This window comes from Rhodnius prolixus, unplaced genomic scaffold, assembly GCF_049639745.1.
Source record: "Rhodnius prolixus isolate KJV_2025 unplaced genomic scaffold, Rpr scaffold_17, whole genome shotgun sequence".
NCBI lineage: Eukaryota > Metazoa > Arthropoda > Insecta > Hemiptera > Reduviidae > Rhodnius > Rhodnius prolixus.
The window spans coordinates 797,841-820,209 of NW_027411626.1; the positions used below are offsets into that span (position 1 = coordinate 797,841).

At 33.9% G+C, this 22,369-nt stretch overlaps 1 protein-coding gene and 1 non-coding gene across 2 annotated transcripts in view; one reads left to right on the forward strand and one right to left on the reverse strand.

The window, feature by feature from the left end:
• The window catches only part of LOC141459678 (junctophilin-1-like), a 123,866-nt gene that overhangs the window by 73,278 nt on the left and 28,219 nt on the right, over positions 1-22,369 (forward strand). The gene's annotated exons all lie outside the window — the stretch shown is intronic.
• On the reverse strand, positions 15,874-15,992 carry LOC141459771 (5S ribosomal RNA). The gene has a single exon (XR_012461612.1). It is a non-coding gene; the product is annotated as a 5S ribosomal RNA (ribosomal RNA).

The following is a 22,369-nucleotide window of genomic DNA, read 5'->3' on the forward strand; positions in this document are numbered from 1 at the left end:
CAGTGTATTTAGATACGCTCGATAACTCGAACTTCTTTTCTTAACAACAGGGCGAGAGAAGGCTCTATAATTCGAACGCGGCCTCTTCCCCTCTTTATAATTAGAATTTTCCCTAGTAATGTTTACTTCTCATTTTCCGCTTATTGTTCATTTCCTGCGTAATGTTTCCCTTCTTTCAGCCCAGTTTAACTTTACAATTCTCTTTCTTAGTTTGTCACGATGGGAAGTACGTCTCCCTTACTGTGTCCGACAAAAAAGAAAAATTATCGCGGCCGTGAAAAGTGGTTTGAAAAAAGAAGATATCGCCAAAACTTTCAATATTCCACCATCAACGCTTTCTACAATTCTAAGTCACTTGACTAAGTCAAGCCACATTGTAACAAAAAACTGTTCTTCATTTTTTTAATTAGGTACATATGTATATTATTATTTATTGAAATGTTAATACATATGTAATTTTTTTGTTCTTTTTTGTCGTTTTCATTATTTTTACTTTTTTACTTGAGGCTATATATTTCTAAAACTTAGGTAAGCTCACAAGTATTTTCAATATACGTATGTACATACATATATACATAATAGAAACTCTTAATAATTCGATTTTTTTCCCCCCCTTCTTGATAATTCAAACTTCTTGATAATTCGAAGTCTCGATAATTCGAATTTTTCTTGTAGATTTCGATTTATCGAGAGTCGACTGTATTTCATCTTTGAACTTCTGTTTCCTTCATCGGAAAACCTTACTTCAGAAAATGGCACCCTAATCTAACGAAGGGTGAAGAATTTACCCACTACAACTAACGTTTCCATTATTCTGTTTTCAACCTTTAGTAAGTCCATAAATTTAATTAAAATAAGGCGCCACGTTAGCCGAGAGGTTATAGGCTAGACCCGCAATGCTAAGATGTATTGCTGGTTTAGTGGGTTCGATTCCCCGGGGTCTAGGTCTTGGATTTTATTTAAATGTTTAATATGAGATATTTGTAGTAAAGTATGTTTGCTAGTCGTCTCCGACCACGACACCTAATTGGTAGTTGTCCTTAAAGCATGCCTGAAAAATAATTAAAATATTTTTTAAAATTATAATTCAGAAAATTAAAAATTTCCTTAAAAATAAATGTATTACTCTGAGTATACATGTAACATGTAGACATTACATCATAAAGCATCAAACATAACTTTTGTTTTTTTTAGTAAGTTTGTTGTAGAAGCGTTCCTGGCCAGGAAATACTGTAAACTTCTTGCTGAAGTGACATTTCAACGAATTATACACTTTTACTTCCTTTAATTAATTAAATTAATGAGAGTTCACAAGTTACCAAACTTCCGTGTTAGAAGAAAATTCTTAAGAAATGTTAACCCATAAATGTAGAAGTTCGCAGCTTTATCCATTCAAAGCTTTTTGAAATACACTCGTACATATTTTCCGCGAAAACTTGGAACTTCAAAACTTTATAAAACGCCCATTTTGTAACTCAGCGGAAGAACAAGGAGAGAGAGAAATGTCTCAATTAAGATTTATACATATCTATACAGCATTATACACCGGAAGGTGAATACCAATCCTTGTTAGAATACATAAATTATAAGGATATTCTTCTTTGAAGTAAGGATTGGGAGTTAAGACGCTTACAGGCGGACTTAAGCTTCCTAACTCAACGCTATGTACTTACAATTATAATACCTTAAATACAGTCTCTCTTTCGCTCTCCCGTCCTGGATGGTCTGCCTGAAAACAGGATGGTCCTACAGAAAATACGGTTTTATCCTTTATTAATTTTTCATTTAACAGGTATTTGCTGTCCGTAAATCTGATATTTAACATTCTCACTATTCCCTTTTATTGTTTGTCTCGTAGTTCCAAAAGATATATTTTTACTTCTCTTACTAAGTAATGCCATTTTTTTCAGGCTAGCTTTACGTCCATGTACCAAATTAGGTGTCGTGGACGGAGGCGACTAGCAAACATACTTTACTATAAAGTTCTTATACGTATTAACCATTAAATAAAATCCAAGGCCTAGACCAGGGGAATTGAATCTAATACCAACAATACATCAGCATTGCGGGTCTAGCCTATAACCGCCAAACATACTTCACTATAAATTTCTCATATTAACCATTAAATAAAATCCAAGGCTTAGACCGGGGGGAATCGAACCCATTAAAAACCAACAATACTTCTTAGCAATGCGGGTCTAACCTATAACCGCTCGGCTAGCGTGGTGCCTACTACTTCTCTTACTATGTAAAAAAGAAGGATATAAATCATGCTTAACCCCTTAACGTGCACGCTCGAGTTAACTCGAGCGCGCTAAACTGGCCAAACTGTTCACACTCGAGATAATTCGAGCGGCGTTGCACTTTATGCTACTATAATTTTTCACTCTCGAATATAATCGAGAATTGAAAATAATGTGAAAGCAAAGAAAAGCAATCGTTTTATAGATATTTATCATTTACATGGGATTGTAAGCTATAACACTTACTTATTCAAATATAAAATATAGCGGTTTTTTTTTAAAAAAAACTGTGCATTAAGGGGTTAATTATCCTTCCTGGTGATTTTTGTTGGAAACAATAAGTTTTACAGGAATTCAATGTCCGATAAAGTAGTTTATTCAAAGATGGATATTCATTGAGCGGTGGAACTGTAACTTGAAAATAGCTGTTTAGTGGGGTGCTTAAGAGTTGCCACTTTCTAGAGAGCCCAAAAAAACGCCCTTTATCTTGGGGAAAAAAGTATCAAATAAACAAGTGACGGGCAATTAAAGAAAATCCAGATTACGACCCCTCACAAAAAAAGCGCTTTTAGCAGCACTTCCGGCTGACGTTATTTTACCACAAACTTTTAGAGAACCAATTTTTGCGCTTTCCGTGAACTTAAGTATTTTGAAATGCGGTATTTAAGCATGCGCACATATTGTAGAAAATCTTTTTTTTTGGTTTTTGTATTTAGAAAACTTGAAAACTGGTAATTTACGTGAAAAATTCGAATCTGTAAGAATGCTTTTGAATTTATTTTACTACTTTAAGCGAAATTAAAAGTTGCTTTCTGGAAATTGACATGATCGTCCTTAAGTGAAAGTCGTATGCGTGATCATCACTCGGGATTAGGCTAGGAGGTTAGCTAAAATCCTTAGATTCTCTTACAGCTCACTGTCCTCAAATGTACCAGTGTTATCTGTAACAAGAGAATACTGTCCGGAAACCATGCAGTGTACTGAAAAAGAAAATCTCCGGGCGCTTATGTCCTTAAATGTTGTCGCGCCTTAAATTCAAAAAAAAAATAATAACCTTAATAATAATGAAGTTCCGCTTCTCCATAACCCTTTTGAGAGCCCTTCAATTGGGGTGTGAAAAATTGCATGAGCGTCTCTCTGTTCACTGACCCATATTTTTTAGGACAGTCTGATCGCACGTTTAGTAGAGACTCTGGTTTAGCCTTCTATTAACGGCGCAAGCGTATTAATTAATATCAAACAGATAAGCTAATGAAATATAAGGTAACGGCTAGAATGTAGGTCTAGTTTATAGCTAAGAACTAGAATGTGGGACTAGTTTATAGCTAAGAACTAAAATGTAGTGCTAGTTTACAACTATGAGCAAGAATTTAGGGTTAGTTTATTAGGTAAGAACTAGAATATAGTCTAGTTTATAGCTAACAGGTCTATGGTACATTAATATAATTTGAACTCGAAGAAACTTACAAAAATCTGCCCTGAAAACTCACGTTTTTTCTTATTATAATTCACAAGGTTCGAATCCTTAATTTTCTTCACTCAGATTGCCAAAAAAAAAAAAATAATAATAATAATAGTAATTCTTACATTATAACCTAGTTTATAGAATAGTGTTATATGTTTAAATAAAAGTTTTGGGTGAGACCTACCCTCATTCCTCTTCTAATCAAAATCTCTACACAAAACTGCCCTAAAACGAGAGAGCTTACCTAAAATTTTTAATAAAAAAAAAAAAGTCTAGGCCTAGGATTTTATTTAATGTTTAATATGAGGAATTTATAGTAAAGTATGTTAGGCGGTTATAGGCTAGACCCGCAATGCTAAGATGTATTGTTGGTTTAGTGGGTTCGATTCCCGGGGTCCTAGGCCTTGGATTTTTATTTAATGGTTAATTTGAGGAATTTATAGTAAAGTATGTTAGGCGATTATAGGCTAGACCCGCAATGCTAAGATGTATTGTTGGTTTAGTGGGTTCTATTCCCCTGGTCTAAGCCTTGGATTTTATTTAATGTTTAATATGAGGAATTTATAGTAAAGTGTATTAGGCGGTTATAGGCTAGACCCGCAATGAATGCTAAGATGTATTGTTGGTTTAGTGGGTTCGATTCCCGGGGTCCTAGGCCTTGGATTTTTATTTAATGGTTAATTTGAGGAATTTATAGTAAAGTATGTTTGTTAATCGCCTCCGTCCACGACACCTAATTACCTAGTTGGATGTAAAGTCGGCCTGAAAAAATATAGACATTAAAGGTCATAGTCACGTCAAAATACCGCCCCTAAAAGGTTGCTCTGTACTGGAGTGAAACATATATTCTTGATTCCAGCAGTAGGTACTGGAAGCTGGCTGGAGTAGTTGAGGTGCCAAAGTGTTTGTATGTTGGTCGGTGATATCGATCGCGCAGGACATGTGTAACAGTTGACCCACGCCCCCCCTCCACGACACCTTACACTCTCTACATCTTTACTTAACCCCCCACCCCTGCCCCTCATCACCACTATTACTTCCTTCTCCTTTCCTTTATGTTCTAAACCAAACCTTTAATTTTCACACAACCAAAACCCCGCTATGTTTATACTTCTTTACCACAGTGCAGGTTATTATATTGTGTGTTTTGTTTACGTACCGTAAAGGTTTGTAAGTTATTGTATTTCCCGGATGTGGGACTACAGATTATGTTTAGGTTAGTTTTAAAAAAAAAAAAACTCTTTTTTAATTATTTTTATTTTTTAGACTCTTACATGAAATTATTGCGACATATTTTGCAACTTTTTAAAAAGGGAAAGGAGGGAAGTAAATACAGGAAGTAAACAAATTTGCGAAATTCAAGTTTTACCGGAAATACATTTTTGAAGTCTGCGTCTCCTAAATCCAAAAGTGTTTTTTTTTATTTTTTTTATTTTTTTTTAGAAAAATTTCTGATTGTGTGTTTGAATCTCTCAGAAACGCCAAAAAAATCGCATGATGCTCAAACATTTCTTTACATTTGAGATCTACCAACTTATCGCTCTCAAACAGAACTTCCAAAACCGTCCTACTGCATGAATTTCTTATTCTGTACTTTCCCTTAGTTTTCTTAAGAAAAAAAAAGTATTTATTTCAGGCAGATTTCCTCTTTATGAGTTTATGAAGGTCATTTCATTGTAATGTAAGAACTTATCACATATTTAATAATGCTAAGCCATTTAATATGTTTAAAACTCCAAATTTGGGTGTGGGGGGGAATAAATCTTCGCGTGATGTATCGATATCTGCATCATTTAGACTGCTGCGGAAATTCCGATGTATCGATATCTGCATTATTTAGACTGCTGCGGAAATTCCGATATCTATTTAATCGAATAGAACTCGAATATATCCAAATATCGATATAAACGCACGCGTACAGTTATTTAAAAAAGTTTTTTTTTTTTTTGTTTTACGCAGTTGAATAAAGAGAATATTATTCCACTGAAATCAGTTGAAAAAAAAGTTATTAAACTTTTAATCTCTCGAGCGTTAAAAAATAAAAAAAATTAATCCTCAAGAGATTAAAAATCATCTCAGCGTTGCCAACTCTTAATTAATAAATTATAAAGGTTGAATACAAAATACTTAAAATTAATTATATTTTAATCAGTGTTATTAATATATATTTTTTTAAATTAATTAAACATTTGGTAATAAATTTCTCAGCTGGAAGGGGGGGATTTTTCCTTTCATACCAAAAATATGTGAATAAAGGTTTAATTAATTTATTTTTTTACGGAGACAGTTTCAAGTCTATTTAATTGGGGGCCAGGATAGATCAATCATCTTTCAAATCCCTTTTTTCCAAATTAGATATCTGGTAAATCCCAAATTTTGGGTGTGCTCTGTGACGAGGGGGAGACATCCTTGAATTACTGCTAACTTTTGAGGATTCCAAATCTTCCTTGTAGGAGCTCAGTTCATTAAGAAGTGTATCAGGAGCCTAAAGTTATTCCATCTTTCTGAGAACCTGCTGGTACTTCGAGGATGCAGGCTTTGCTTTTTCAGATGTATTCTCAATCGATGGTCTTGCACTTAGAAGTAGCAGTTGGATGCTAGTCCAATTCGCTTCTATCTGACCAATAAATGCTTGCGTTTCTTTTCCCATTTATTTGCGGCGAGGTTGTCGTCAATATGAACAACTTCTGAGCGCGTTAAACGGTTGTTGCGTGTCACAGAATAAGACTTATTGCTGAGGAGCTGAGAGCGAAAATTGGCAAAAATGATTTTGCTTATCTAGAACATCATCCACCATCATCAAAAAGAGGAAGAATAGGGTCGACGACGGTCTCTCTCTCTGTTTGAATGTACTCATTCTGTGAGAATAACGGATTTTTTTTGCCCATTCACGGGAACTCTTCTTCTTTATTGGCTCCAGAGGTTTGAGCGAATCATAGCAAGCGTTTCGAAACCTCCTTGTAAACGGTTAAGAGCTACTAAATAAAAAAATAAAAATTAATTTACTAGAAATATAAAAAAAGTATAATGGATTTAAACGACAGGAAAAAAAAATTTGTAGATTACCATCGCTTTATTTACCAAGAGTGGTGTCCCTTTTTTTTTTCAAACGGTTGCCCTTTAAAAGGGAAACCGACATGAAACAGGTTAGGATAGAGGGTGGAAGGTTTACTGCGCTTCATTGGACAGGTATACCGTATGTACCAGGTAAACCCTTTCTACGGCACCAGTTCACTCAACCCTCTTGCTCTCCAGGGAGCTTTGCATCCTTCCTTCGACCGGGAAGACCACCTCCAATTCTTCAGCAAACTTCATAAATTTTGTAAATTTATCTCCATATTATACTGCGCAAACTTATGGTCTGAATTTATTAAAATTGGTAGAATTTAAATTTATAGTAAAGTAATGCCTTACTTTACTTCCAACTACCAAATTAGGTATCGCAGACGGAGGTGACGCTAACAATACTTTACTGTAAAGTTCTCATATTAAACATTAAATAAAATCCAAGGCCTAGACCAGGGGAATCAAACCCACTAAACCAACAATACACCTTAGCATTGCGGGTCTCGCCTATAACCGCTCGGCTAACGTGGCGTCTAATTTAAATTTATACAAAGAAATGTTAGAACATGTTCTGTTTGATTGGACATAAGTTCTATCTTTGTATAGATAGAGCCCTCTGTTCCGGTTTCCACGATTTCCGTTGTAGTCTGAAATATTATTAAGAAAAAAAAAAAAAATTGTTTTCAGAGTTATTCGTAATAGCCTTGTATTTCTCATTTTATAAATGAAAAAAATTAAATAAACAAAAAAGTAAACGCTCCTCTAAATTTATGTACCCAAAAATTAATATGCTAACTTGATTATTTAAAAAAAAAAAACGCAGACAATTGTTTGCATCCAACATTATGTTGTTTACTTTTTTGTAATTTAAAATTGGATCTATTGTTTATGTTTGAATTCGTCTGGAAGTTTTTATGTATCCCCTTTTTATGTTCACTTTGTATATTAAAGTCTTCTCTAAGTTTATGTTAAATTGACAATGAACAACATCATGAACTTGATTGACTGTTGATTGTTAAAAGCTTTTAAGCAATCATTAATGATTTTTTTTTTTACTGCCTCTTCCTTTTTATAGAAAGTATTAAAAAAATCATGCCGGATTTCCGATATTGAGATTTCGTCGTAAATAACCCGTTTTTGTAGCTCCTCTTAATATTTTGGTAAATGTTCTGCTTTAGCGTGTATGAAGTATCTTAAAAATGAAAAATAAATAATGAGCTACAATTTTATAGATCAATTTGGTCTCATCAAGGGATCAAAATTTCTTAAGTGGAAGTACAATTCGTTTTTTTTTTTTTTGTTTATTCTAGAAAATGGCTTCTACAACTTTTTTCAGTGAATTCTCAAACCACTGTGTCGCGACACTTTTGCGTACCGCGAATGTTTTGAAGTGTGCAGCCATATTTTAGAAATGCATGGAATTATATATTAAATGTAGAAGACGATATGAGAGTAGCATTATCATTTATACGATCAAATATAAACGAAATTATCAAAAAAAAAGCATCAAGCTCAAATTTCTCATTAAAAGTATTCTGTATTATTATCTTTGTAATTAATCCCTTAATAAACATATACTGTTGTTTTTGTAGTACAATATTATTTTATTTTAAATTGAATATAAACATAAACTATTTTACACAGTGTATTATAAGTAACCAGGGCGCCACGATAGCCGAGCGGTTATAGACTAGACCCGCAATGCTAAGATGTATTGTTGGTTTAATGGCCTCGATTCCCGGGGTCTAGGCCTTGGATTTTATTTAATGGTTAATATGAGAAATTTATAGTAAAGTATGTTAGGCGGTTATAGGCTAGACCCGCAATACTAAGATGTATTGTCGGTTTAGTGGGTTCAATTCCCCTGGTCTAGGGCTTGTATTTTATTAATGTTTAATATTTGAAATTTACAGTAAAGTATGTTTGCTAGTCGCCTCCGTCCACGACACCTAATTTGGTAGTTGAACGTTAAGCCCGCCTGAAAAAATAGGCTATTACTTTACTTTTTTACTTTTTAAACTCCCCGGAGGTCTATATAGACCACTTTGGCGACCTCTGCATTAGATACTTTGAAGATAGATAAAGCATTTGAAGTTTTGAATACTACAGTGACGGAATGATTTTTTTTTTTTTTTTTTAGCAGCAGGTTCACGTCTATGACAAAAAGTTTGAAGGCAAAAGTTTAGAAAAGAGTGTGTTCAGGCACTCAAGGAGAGACTTGGAGAGATTCCAGAGGTCGCGGCTAAGGCTCATTAACATTGCGGCACGCGAATATTACATTGCCTGCTGTAGCCCCCACTGCCTGAAAGTGATTGTGGAGGAGTGATACAGGGTTCGCATGTAGTACCCTCCCATACCAATACATTTCAATATTTTATTAACCATGGCGTAGTTACCATTAGTTTAATTGCTTTTTTTTTTTTTTTTATTTAATTGAAAAATTGAATTAATTTTCAATTTACGAAATAAAATTTTAATCACCTAAAATGAATACAGTTTTTAAATAATCAAATTTTTTTCGATCTTTTTTCCGACAAATTTTTTAGACCCCCCTCTTTTTAATTAAATTACTTATTCATTTACTATGAGTTTTATGGGTTATTAAAACAAAAAACTTTACCGTGAATTAATCAAATGATTTTTCACATAAAGTAAAGTAAATTAAATCGTCTATTTTTTCAGGCGGGCTTAACGTCCAACTACCAAATTAGGTGTCGCGGACGGAGGCGACTAACAAACATACTTTGCTATAAATTTCTCATATTAACCATTAAATAAAATCCAAGGCATAGACCCAGGGGAATCGAACCCACTAAACCAACAATACATCTTAGCATTGCGGGTCTAGCCTATAACCGCCAAACATGCTTTACTAAAAAATATCTCATATTAACCATTAAATAAAATCCAATACCTAGACCAAGGGGAATCGAACCCACTAAACCAACAATACATCTTAGCATTGCGGGTCTAGCCTATAACCGCTCGGCTATCGTGGTGCCTAGATTTGTTTCACATTTTCTATCTCATATTAAGAGAGGTGGAAAGTATTACGATCTTTTGAATTATACAATACGTTTTCACCGGAAGTGTATAATTCGATCTTCAATGAAAACATAATACATAACTTTTCCTAGGTATTTTTTTCCTGAAGAATTTCCCTATCTGTGGAAAAAAAAAAACTTGAAAAACTAGATGGGAGGGGAGGCAACACCATGAATAAGGGATAAGGTCTAGGAAAGAATGGAAAGGGTGTAGCCCTAAAGTTGGGAAGTTTATTGATTCATTTTCCATAATTTTAGTGTACGTAAGAGACTGTATGCTCTGGTTTTTTATTTTATTTTATTTTTTAGCGTGTTTCTCAGGAAATGGTATCTGATGATATTGCAGCTTCCGCTTGGTTATTTTTTTTTTTTTTTTTTGCAAGTCTGGAAAATATATTCAAGGTATGAACACCAAACATACTCACAAACTTACAACAGTTTATGTAATTAAAATTTTTCTTTGAATTTTCAATTTGTTCTAAAAAGTAGACGATATCAATATTTATGTTCACTTAAAAGTTATAATTATTATGAAAATTATGGAATATTAAAAATACTAATAATAATAATAATAATTAGGAAAATCGCATACTGGACTCCCACGCGGAGGTCCCGGGTTCGAGTCCAGCTGCTGACCCTTAGATTTTCTCTTCCTAGGAGCTTCTTACAGCTCACTGTCCGGTGATGGACAGTGTTGTCTGTAACCAGAGAACACTGTCCGGAGGCCGGCAGTGCACTGGAAAAAGCTCCGGGCGCCAATAACCTTAGATGTTGACGCGCCTTAAATCATTAAAAAAAAAAAATTAGGAAAATCCATTTCCTGTCATCCATTTGTCTTTAAATTTGGAATTTTCGTCACATTTTTAATCCTTATTAATATTTTATAGTAAATAAAATGGATCCCTGACATTACACTAAATTAGGGCTTACGAGAGACAAACACAGCTACCCCCCACCTCGCTTTGAAAGTGTTAATCAATTTTGGAGGAGTGGGGGAAACATTAAAAATAAATAAAAGTTAAGAACTCTATATTTAGGCACCATAATAGTTCTAACTAAATCATGGAAACCAAGAGAATCTAAAAAAAAAAAAATAAAAAAGTGAAAAATACTTCCGTAAAGTTTACTCCCGGTAAGCTGATTTTTTTGTTCAAAAGATTTATTATCGCGCCCACTTCCGGTCTTTACAGCCTACACCAGATAAGAAATGCGAACTTGTTGCGATATTTTTTCATATCTTTCTTGAGTTATTGCTAACCTCAAGCAGCACAGACTGACAAACAGAATATTTACAAAATTTGAAAATATATACGTATAAATTTATATCTAGCTTTCACCGTAAATGTCCATTTATTTGAAGGTTTTTGAATCCAGAAAAAGGTGTTTTTATTCATTTGCGGATAACCCACTTCCTGTAGCCCAACTAGCACCTCCTCAACGTCCAAATAGTATTCAATCTCCTCCATTAAGTCAATCAAATAGCAAACTCGAAACAAGTCATGCCATTGTGAATAAAGAAAAAACGAATTTTTTGCATTTAACATCTTCTAAAGGATATTTCCGGTGTCATGTCGGTTAAAAACAAGAAAAAATAAAAAGTTCTGCAGCCCCCTGAAGACAAGATAACAATTTTTTTTTTTTTTTCAGCAGGAAATTGTCTTCATGTGTATGAGACTTTCTGTCTCCTTCTCGTAAAGGCATTCTCCTTCGATTCGCCACACAAAGGGTTCAAGGCAAAATAGGTCAACCGGAAGTACTGCTTGTACTGTGGATGCAGTCTTCTAAACTTCTTTCTTCTTAAGTCTTTCCTACAACTTTACCAAAAAGCTTTTTTTTTTTAACTTTGTATTTGCGTTCTAAAACTTATTTTTATTTATTTGAATTATTTACAAATTATTAATACAATTTCTTTTATCGCAAATCGTTAAATAATGGGCGCTGCGTCATTGTACAAAATGTATTGAAGGAAGTAGAATTAATTGAAAGCAGTGATGCGTCAATTTCAATCATGTCTGTGCATGCTTATTAAAGTTTTCATTTTTCACATTAATTACATAATAAAAATAATACAAAACTATACTTTTAATACATTGTTAAATTTAATATTATTAAAAACAATTTTAAATTCAAGATTATAATAGACAAAAAAAAACATACGACATTAGCTTCTTTTGAAGCGAGCCGATCCCTGATAGAGTAGTAGGCCAGCATGACATTCGTGTATTGAAGGCTTAGTATCACACTAAATTTTTATATGTTAGCTCCTGTTACTTACTACATACTAAACTGTTACATGCTGCTAGCTCCTGATGGTAGCTCCTGTTACCACAAGAGTTAAACTAATGACTATTTTACAGTTATTTATATATCTTCCGAACAATATCAGTACAAAAATGTCACTGTTCTGTTCTTAACTGGACTGACAAATCCAGACTATATCGAGACTGTAATGCGAGCTACTTGGATTTAGGGTGTTCAGCTTGTAAGCTTTCAAAAAAAAATCCTAAGACTCTTCAGTCCTAAATTCTTCGAAAAATTCGCCTGAGCATTGTAGTTGAAAGAGATTTTTAAAGATGTGTATTACAAGACGGTATCTCTACACTAAACTGGTTAATCTACCACTGATGATGGATGAAAGTCCAAAACCGTTCAGGGATACCATAAACATGCATGTCACGTTGGATAAAATAATAATCTACTTATCTTTTAGCTGATGAGCTTTTAGTTTTAAGAACTTTTCGTCTGAATTATATTGAAACAATTGCAGGGGGGGGGGAATCTAATGTTGCATAATTGTGGAAATTTTTTATCCCATATTCATAACAATAACTCACTTTTGATATAATATTATACCATTTCTCAACAATAGACAAGGGTTTAAATTCAATTTTCTTAGGGATGAATGCATGTTGAAACATGATTAAACTCCCTGGGCCGACAGCTAGGCGAACTGATTGCTAAACTTCTAATTGTAGTTAGATAATTGAAAACAGTGCGGTCTTGCTGTCTACTAATGGCCACAACTTGCACCATCAGCGCTTTTCTAAATTCTCTCATGTATTTTATCATTAAAAAAATTTACAACTATCATCAATTTATTACTTTTAACTTTTTATATATATATATTTATTATTGTTTTACTGTCGTTAATGGTTAAAATAAGAGTGTAGATTTGGGATTCTTCGAGTTCAAACCGGAATTACAGAGATTTGGAGGTTTCTCTAAGTCAAACAAACAAAAATTATTTTTTAAAAAGTCTATCTTCCCTTCTCCCTCTTTCTCTTTGTATTTATGTGATCACGCCAGTCCAAAAACTGAAAAAAATAAAAAACTCATGGCATCTGTCATAATTTTTGCTGTATTAGCAGATATAACTTTTAGGAGCTCACCAATTTCAATTATTCGCCATAATCAAGTGTTGATTCATTGTTGTGAATGATTCGAGTGTTTCTGGCGTTGCCTGATCCCTGAAAGAGTAGTAGAGACCAGCATGACATTCATGTATTGCAGGCTTAGTATCATAATAAATTTTTATATGTTAGCTCCTGTTACTACTTACTAAATTGTTACATGCTGCTAGCTCCTGTTACTACATACTAAATTGTTACATGCCGCTAGCTCCTGCTACCACAAGAGCTAAACTAGTGATAGTATCACAATAAATTTTTATATGTTAGCTCCTGTTTCAGCATACTAAATTATTACCTGCCGCTAGCTCCTGATGCTAGCTCCTGCTACCTCAAGAGCTAAACTAGTGACTATTTCACAGATATCTACGCAACAATATCAGTACAAAAAATGTCACTGTACTGTTCTTAGCTGGAAAAATACTTCAAATAAAGAGTTGTAGAACAAAATTAGTGCAATAAGTGTACAATGTATACATTTTCTCAAACTTCCTTTAGTAAAGTGGTGGGGATTTTGTTCGAAAAGTTGGAGTTTCAGCTTCCTGATACTCACAAACATACTAACTAATTTTCTAATTTTAGAATTTAGGACTTAGGTGCCTTCAAAACTGAATATTTTCTGAAAAAATCTTAATCGAAAATTTGGCATATTTACCCTTTTTTTTCATTACCATAGTTTAGGGAAAGAAAATATTTTAGAACAATGTGTCGCGTGACGTTACCTTGTTGATGAAACATGTTAGCATCAGGATTGCAGAAAAATAGTTCACACTAAACTTATTATTTTTCTAGTTTAAAATGAAAAAAACCAATAATATTATAAAATAAACTAAGTTTAAATGGGCAAAATAATATAAAGTTAAACTTGCTAGAGATCTTAATTAGTAAGGTAATTGTTGTGAAAGCTTAAATTCATAATTATAGTTCTAGAAATCCAAGAAGAGGGACTTGAAGCCATCCTCCCCAGGGGGACTGTCCCCGAGATTGTTAGTTATGTTTATCCCGGGCCTGTAACTGCCCCCACCCACCACAATGGCGTTGTGTAACACCTTCAGGCGGCCAGCTGGGTAGATGACTTTCTTCCTAACAACACTAATAAACCTAAGTTAACTAGTTTGTAATTTCAGTTTCCATTAATTTATTTTTCACAGCAAAATATTTTTTCTCTCCCCCTCTCCTATCTCTCTCTCTTTGCGACCTAAATTCTAAGATGACGCTAATTATTGTTGAAATTGAGAAATGTAATTTCTATGAGAAATATCTGATGAGAAACTTTAACAAGCACTTTCTCATAAGTTATATGAGAGTGACATGTTTTTTATGCAGACTTGGAATTTTTACTTGCATTAGTTCCAAATCTCTAGTTTTTTTTTTTTTTTACGACATGATTTCCTGTAACAGGGAGGTTAGTTTTTCGTTTTCTTGACTCAGAAACTTCTTGGAGGCTAACTCTACCCTCTCTTTTCTGATACCCTCTTTTGTTTTTGGTAAGAGAAAACTTCGAGTTTTTAAAAAACCTCGGTTTTTCACCAGTCGTTTTTTTGTGTATTATTTTTCTCAGATTTCCAGTTGCTGGAGGCTTCACGATTATAGTACAATCTGACAGGTGTTTAACAGACGTTTCCCCTTCTTTTGTTCCACAAGAAGTGGGACCCACCTAAGCGGGAGATCCTGTTGAGAAGTTTTCTGACCTATCGTTAGATAGCCTAAGAAGGCATAGATTTAGTTGGCTTAGTCCAGTCAGCCTGTTATCGTGTTGTCTTAACCAGCAACTATCTTAGCATGTCTTAGAAGGCGTAAGGTTAGATTAAGTCGGCTTGATCAGTCAGCCTGTAAGAAGTAAGTGGAATAAACTTGCTATACATCACCAGGCGGCTCTCAGCTACTATCTCTCCAAGATCCAAGAGAGCCGCAGGTGGAAAGATGCCCAACAAATTCTTCTTTCCCCATTACATCTGTTCAAATCTAGATAACAAGCATCCCAGACTAAAAGTCGGCCATAACTCACCACCAAATCACCGACGAGACCACTTGGTAGAGGTGTGCTGTTTGACTTGAGGGCCGCAAATAGAAGGGACAATACCCCTATACAACAACCGCCAGGACTTCTTCTCCAACTGGCATATCCTCGCGCCCAAGTAGTTTGCCCCGAACCTTCACAGTTCTCCCAGTTTGGGAACCAAACATCGTAGATGAGGAATTCTCTAAATTTAGTTGTTGCTACCTCTCGCTGACCGGAAATGAAAGTTGGAAAGTTAAGGCCTGAAGAGAGTACGTACTTTCCGTCAATCTTATAGTAAAAAGTAAAGTAATCGCCTATTTTTTCAGGCGAGGCTTAACGTCCAACTACCAATTAAGTGTCGTGGACGGAGGCGACTAGCAAACATACTTTACTGTAAATGTCTCATATTAACCATTAAATAAAATCCAAGGTCTAGACTAGGGGAATCGAACCCACTAACCAACAATACGCATTGCGGGTCTAGCATCTAACCGCCTAACATACTTTACTGTAAATTTCTTTTATTAACCATTAAATAAAAAATCTAAGGCCTAAGACCGGGGGGAATCGAACCCAGTACCACAATACATATTAGCTTTGCAGGTCTCGCCTCATAACCGCTCGGCTACCGTGGCGCGCCCTAAAATGCCAACAGCACGCGGTGTTCCCAGGCGGTCACCCATCCAGGTACTAACCACGCCCGATGTTGCTTAACTTCGGTGATCGGACGAGAAACGGTGTATTCAACATGGTATGGCCGTTGGCATCTCTTAGTATTTAGTTTTATTGTTTGAATAATATTTTGATTTATTTTATTTTAAAGAGCAAATCTAAAATGATTTATTTTAGACAGAACTCTTGCTAACAAAACCAAAAAAAATCCTTTACATACCTTTTTATATATATATATATATATAAAAATTTAGCTCGTTAATCCTTAAGGGCAGAGAAAAGTCATGTTTAATTTATGGATTGTTGAGGAAACAGGAAGGACAGTAATCAATCACTTCCCTTTTTTAACTTAACCAGTATTTTCCAGGTTTTCCCCCCATACCATTTGTATTCTAATTCCCACTTGGAAACGAATGAATATTCTGGACAGCTCTTCCATCCATGCTTCCCCCCACCCCCCTTCCACGCTATCTGAATAAATGATGTAAAGCCATTTCAAGTATTGCTTGGAAATAAATGGTTAACAATACCATTCTATTTTTATTCATTTCTCTAAGTTTAACTTTCTTTTAATTAAGAAAAAATAAAATCTTTAATCTTAAAAGAGACTTAAAAATTTCTTTGAACTGCCAAACATTTAAGTTACATTAAATTCTTACCTCTTAAGAAGTAATCCAACTATCCTCTTTCTCAAAAGTACACTTAATTGATTTTTTTTCCTGTAAAAATGCCTCAGATATAATTTTAAGATCAACATATCTACTATTAGCGCACCAAAGTTTATAGAAAATTTTAAGGAGCCGTTTTTATGGGAAAACTAAAAAAAAAAAAATCACTGGAAAAAGTGAACCAGTTTTCATTTAATAAAGAGAAATATCAGGATTAACGAGTTTTCATTTAGGTACCCACAGTTAACTTAATTTTATTATAAATGTTATTTATTTTGTAGACCCTAAAAAAAAAAAAAGTGCTGTACAAATAAAAAATTCAGAAAGAAAAAGTAAAATTAAAAAGAAAAAAATGGCAATAAGACACAGTTCAGTACAGATTACATTAAAACAGGCGTGGCCTGTTCTATATGGGCGTAGCCTGTACATTGTAGGCGTGGCCAGCTAATGCTAGCATGGCTTCCAATTGGATCTCCAAACCGCCTACATATCACACTTACAATTCTCCATTCAGATTGGCCGAATGTTTGTTCCCAATTATTTCTCATTAAAATACATTTTAAATTTTTTTCAATGTTTTTTCTCCCGTAGGTATTTGATAAACTATCAGAATATGTAATTAAAAAAATTTTTTTTTAATTTAAAAATACCCTGAATTTTGAGATTTTTCTTTAACGTAATATTGATCATTTTATTGAAAAAAAATTAAAAAAAGACAACTTTTGCATATTGTTCACCAGTCGCGAATATAATATTTTGCATATAGATCTCATTTATTGAAACCGAAATGGTTGTACTCTTTCAACTGCAATTCATGTTTAGACATGTTTATCTATCAACTGTTTTTTTTTACTAGATTAAAAACAAAACAAAAAAATCTGTATAAACTCACAGAACTATGTTATAGTATTTTCCATAAAGTTCTAGATCTATATAAATGTAAAACCGGAAGTCTACTGAAAACCATTAGAGTTGTTGGAGGGGGTGGAAAGAGGGGGAGAAAAGAGAAGGATATATATAATTAGAGAGAGAGTGAGAGAGAGACCAATTTGTAAAAACTTGTCTTTTTTTTTTGGACTCAGGGGAACCAACTAATATTTCCGGTGAAAACTTCCGGTAGAAAATTGGCACGCTTGCTCTAGTAAGAGAAAGAAAAAATATGTAAATAAAAGTGATTAATTATGAATAACAAATACTGAATTTTAATTTCCGTTTTTTTTGTGGTTACTTAGCCAATGTCAAACAAATATTTTCCTACTTTAACTGGAAAAGCCGGGGGTAAGGTTTTCTTCCTTTGACTTCTCAAGGGAAAAGAATCCAATTTGAAATAAGGCCACTAAATCCTGAGTGAACGTTTACAATTTTATTTTATTTGCCAGCAAAGCTTTTCTCGTTTGAATATAAAAGGAAGTGGCAGATAAAAAAAAAAAAAGTCCAATGAACTTTTAAAAGTTGAATGGACTTAACGCGTTATTTTATTTTATTTTTTTTTTTTTTCAAAATTTAAGGCGCGTCAACATTTGAGATTATTGGCGCTTGGAGTTCTTTTTTTCAGCGCACTGCCGTCGCCTTCGGACAGTTTTCTCTCGTTGCAGACAAGATTGTCCAATAAGAAGATGTAAAAAGTTCCTGTAGGAAGAATTAAATCTAAGGGGTCAGCAGCTGGATTTAAAGACTTAGCTTATACTGAATTCCAACACGGAAAAAAACCCGGGTACGAATCTAGCTGCTGGCCTGTTAGATTATCTCTTAACTAGGAGCTAATAGAAGTTTCTAGGAGCCACGCGAGAATAACTGTCTAATGGTCGGCTGCTGGCCTGTTAGATTATCACTTAACTAGGAGCTACGCGAGAATAACTGTCTAATGGTCGGCTGCTGGCCTGTTAGATTATCACTTAACTAGGAGCTACTACAAGTTTCTAGGAGCTACGCGAGAATAAGTTCTAATGGTCGGCTGCTGGCCTGGTAGATTATCTCTTAACTAAGAGCTACTTGGAGTTACTAGGAGCTACGCGAGAATAACTGTCTAATGGTCGGCTGCTGCCCTGTTAGGTTATCTCTTAACTAGGAGTTACTAGGAGATACGCGAGAATAACTGTCTAATGGTCGACTACTGGCCTGTTAGATTATCTCTTAACTAGGAGCTACTAGCAGTTTCTAGGAGCTACGCGAGAATAACTGTCTAATGGTCGGCGACAGTGTACTGAAAAAAAAAAAAAGAGCTCCGAGTGCCACCAATAAATGGCTTTAGATGTTGAAGCACCTTAAAATAAATAAATAAATAAATGTGCCCCGTTTCACATAAAAGTTTTTTTAATACAGTAAACCTGACATTTAGTAAAAAAATCCATGTTTGGCGAAAAAAAAGTTTAATAAATGTAGTAAGAAAACGTCGTGTGATGTACTCACCCATATTTGTTCACTTCCGTTTGATTGATGGGAATTTTAATATCATAATTTCATTTCGTGGAAAATTAATTGTTTTCTACATAATTATTTTTATTTTTTATTACAGGTATGTATGACATAGTTAAGTACCTGAAATTTACACTGTGACGTGAGTAAACTCCTTTAATTATTTATTACGTTGTTTTGTAAAAATTTTATAAAATTCATATTGCTTAGCACGAAATTGAATACTAAATTAACTCAGTTAATTTTTAGTTAGACAGTTAATTTTAATTACAATTAACCTGGTTTATAAATTAGTCTAGAATAATTAAAATTCCCCGATGTTTAATTATTAATGGGTTTTTATTGCTAGAAAACAAAAACAACTATTTATGTATTGTTGTTAATATTATGGAGCTTTTCCCTGCGTTAGTGAGTAACAGTTCGGTAACATGAATAGCTCTTAAAGATTTGAATTCTCCAGCGAATTCAGCGAATCATTTTGAACGAGAATCCCATTGGGAAATCGATTAATTGAAAGCCCCATTTCTCAGACAACAAAATCAACGACTAAGCGGAAGTATTACAGTTTTGTGGAATTCTCGATATCAACTTTTTTTTTCCACCGGAAATATCAGTTTTGAGTTCCCTTGAGTCAAAAAAAAAAAAAGAAAAAAGTTTTTACAATTGCTCTCTCTCTCTCTCTCTCTATATATATATATATATATATATCTTTCCACCCCCACCAACTACTCTAACGGTATTCATTAAACTTCCGGTTCTAAATTGCATTTATGTAGATCTAGAACTTAATAGAAAATACTAAAAGATAGTTCCGTGAGTTTATACAGATTTTGCGTTTTTAATCCACACTAAATAACACGATCTCAGTACTTCCTTTTACCAAGTGCAATAACAGAAATTAATCTGAAGTTATTTCTGTACGAAATTGTATTTTCAATAAAAAAATTAATATTTTGAAAAGTCCCCTGTTAAGAGAAAAACAATTTTCTTTTAAAAGTTATCCCTTTCTACCCCCCCCCCCCCACAATTTTCCGGAAGTTTCAGAAATAAAACACTCTCACTTACTTCCTCTTTAAATAGTTTCAAATTTTAAATTCAATCTAAAGATTGATTAATTCAAATTTTTTTCACTTTTAATTTTGCTGAAACTCTTAAATATAGTGCCAATATTGAGAACGCATTATTTAATATCTGTATAGATAAACTGTTTGTTATATATTTATATATAAACGTCTTGCTTAACATGAAAACTTGTTAACAGCGTTTAAATTGCATGACTTTACATCCTTACAATGTCATTATTAGTAGATCCATTAATCATGAGCTTGACTCGCACACTTAAAATACCTGTTGTAACATGTAAATCCTAACCTATACACTTCTCTATATTATCTTTTTTTTATATTATTATTATTATTATTTTATTTAATTTTTTTTTTTTTGGGCGCATCAACAGCTGAGGTTATTAGCGCCTATTATTATTATTATTAAAATTTTTCTTACTCAAGTAAGGAAAATATTGCATCAAATCAAATTTTTCATTAGATGTTGGTTTGAGTATGAAAAATTGATTGATTAGAAAGTTGTGTGTGTGTTTGTCTGTCTGTAACTTACGGAGGAAATCTCACAACCAGAAGTACTGATTTACTGTACAGAGTTTTCCCATTTTTTTTTTTTGTGGGGGGAGGAGATTTTCTTCAAAATTGTGTTCACATACTGTGATGGTATAAACCAGCTTTCATTCGAAGCATTTTTTTCCACTAAAATTTAATTAAGGACACTTTGTATGATAAAAAGTATAGATAGGTTAGTTTTTAGGCGCCATGGTAGCCGAGCGGTTTTAGGCTAGACCCGCAATGCTAAGATGTATTATTGGTTTAGTGGGTTCGATTCCCCCGGTCTAGAGGTCTTGTATTTTATTTAATGGCTAATATGAGAACTTTGTAGTAAAGTATGTTAGGCGGTTATAGGCTAGACCCGCAATGCTAAGATGTATTGTTGGTTTAGTGGGTTCGATTCCCCCGGTCTAGAGGTCTTGTATTTTATTTAATGGCTAATATGAGAACTTTGTAGTAAAGTATGTTAGGCGGTTATAGGCTAGACCCGCAATGCTAAGATGTATTGTTGGTTTAGTGGGTTCGATTACCCGGTCTAGGTCTTGTATTCTATTTAATGGTTAATATGAGAACTTTATAGTAAAGTATGTTAGGCGGTTATAGGCTAGACCCGCAATGCTAAGATGTATTGTTGGTTTAGTGGGTTCGATTACCCGGTCTAGGTCTTGTATTCTATTTAATGGTTAATATGAGAACGTTGTAGTAAAGTATTGTTAGCTAGTCGCCTCCTCCGTCTACGACACCTAATTTGGTAGTTGGACGTAAAGACTGCCTTAAAATCTTAGAGTGTTAGCAGAATATCTCATGAACTGGGTATTCCATTTTGGTCCTACTGACACTTCAAATACTAAGTGTTTTAACGGAAATTAAAATTAGTTTTTTTCTTTGAAACCATTTGTTTCTTTATCGATCAGCCACTATTTATTTGTAATATTTTTCTTAAGTTCAGGTGGCAATTGAACAATAACTTGAAAATAGTTTCAAAATTTTGAGAGTGGCACAGTTTGGTGATATATGTATAGTGAAACTACCTGTTTCACGCAATTGCTAATAATTTAGGTTAGGTACAACCCAGGTAAATTTTGTATAGATTGCGAGATACGATTAGAATTGTTACCGCAGATAAGACCCCAGGCAGAGTAACATGAACCTGATGACCTGTGGTGGAGGAATTTGTTCGAGTCTCGTGAGAGTAAAGGGAAAAGCCGATGAGATATAGAGGAAACTTATATTCGATTAAGCGGAAAACCAAATTAGCAACAGAAGGTAAAAGAAAAGACTATCTTTTTTCAATTTTGATAAATAAATATATAAAAAAAAAATACATCAGAAAATACTCATATGAAAAGTGGGAAATATATATATTTGCCTGCAGCTGTGTAAATATAAGCCGAGGAAAGTAGCTTGCTTTCTCAGCAAAAATGAAAACTAACAATTTTCCAAACAGAGTAGATTAGTATTGACAATCATTTTTTGGGTCGTCTGATTGAAAGAAAAAACGGAAATGTAATCGAATAAATAAAATTTATTGGATAAATATGATTTAAAAAAAAAAAATAATTCCAAAAATATTTTCCGTTTAGCTCACCAGAGTGCAGAAGAGGCGCGATAAAGTGAAGCTGATGTAACACTCACACGACTTCTTGCTGACGTGTGTAAAGTGCACTTTACTTTAGAAATCACTTCCGGTCTTTCGCAGAAAGAGAAATTTAAAAAAAAAACCCTCTCTGTTATTCCAGTAGTTTACAGAGTTTATGCAGGATGCAAAGCA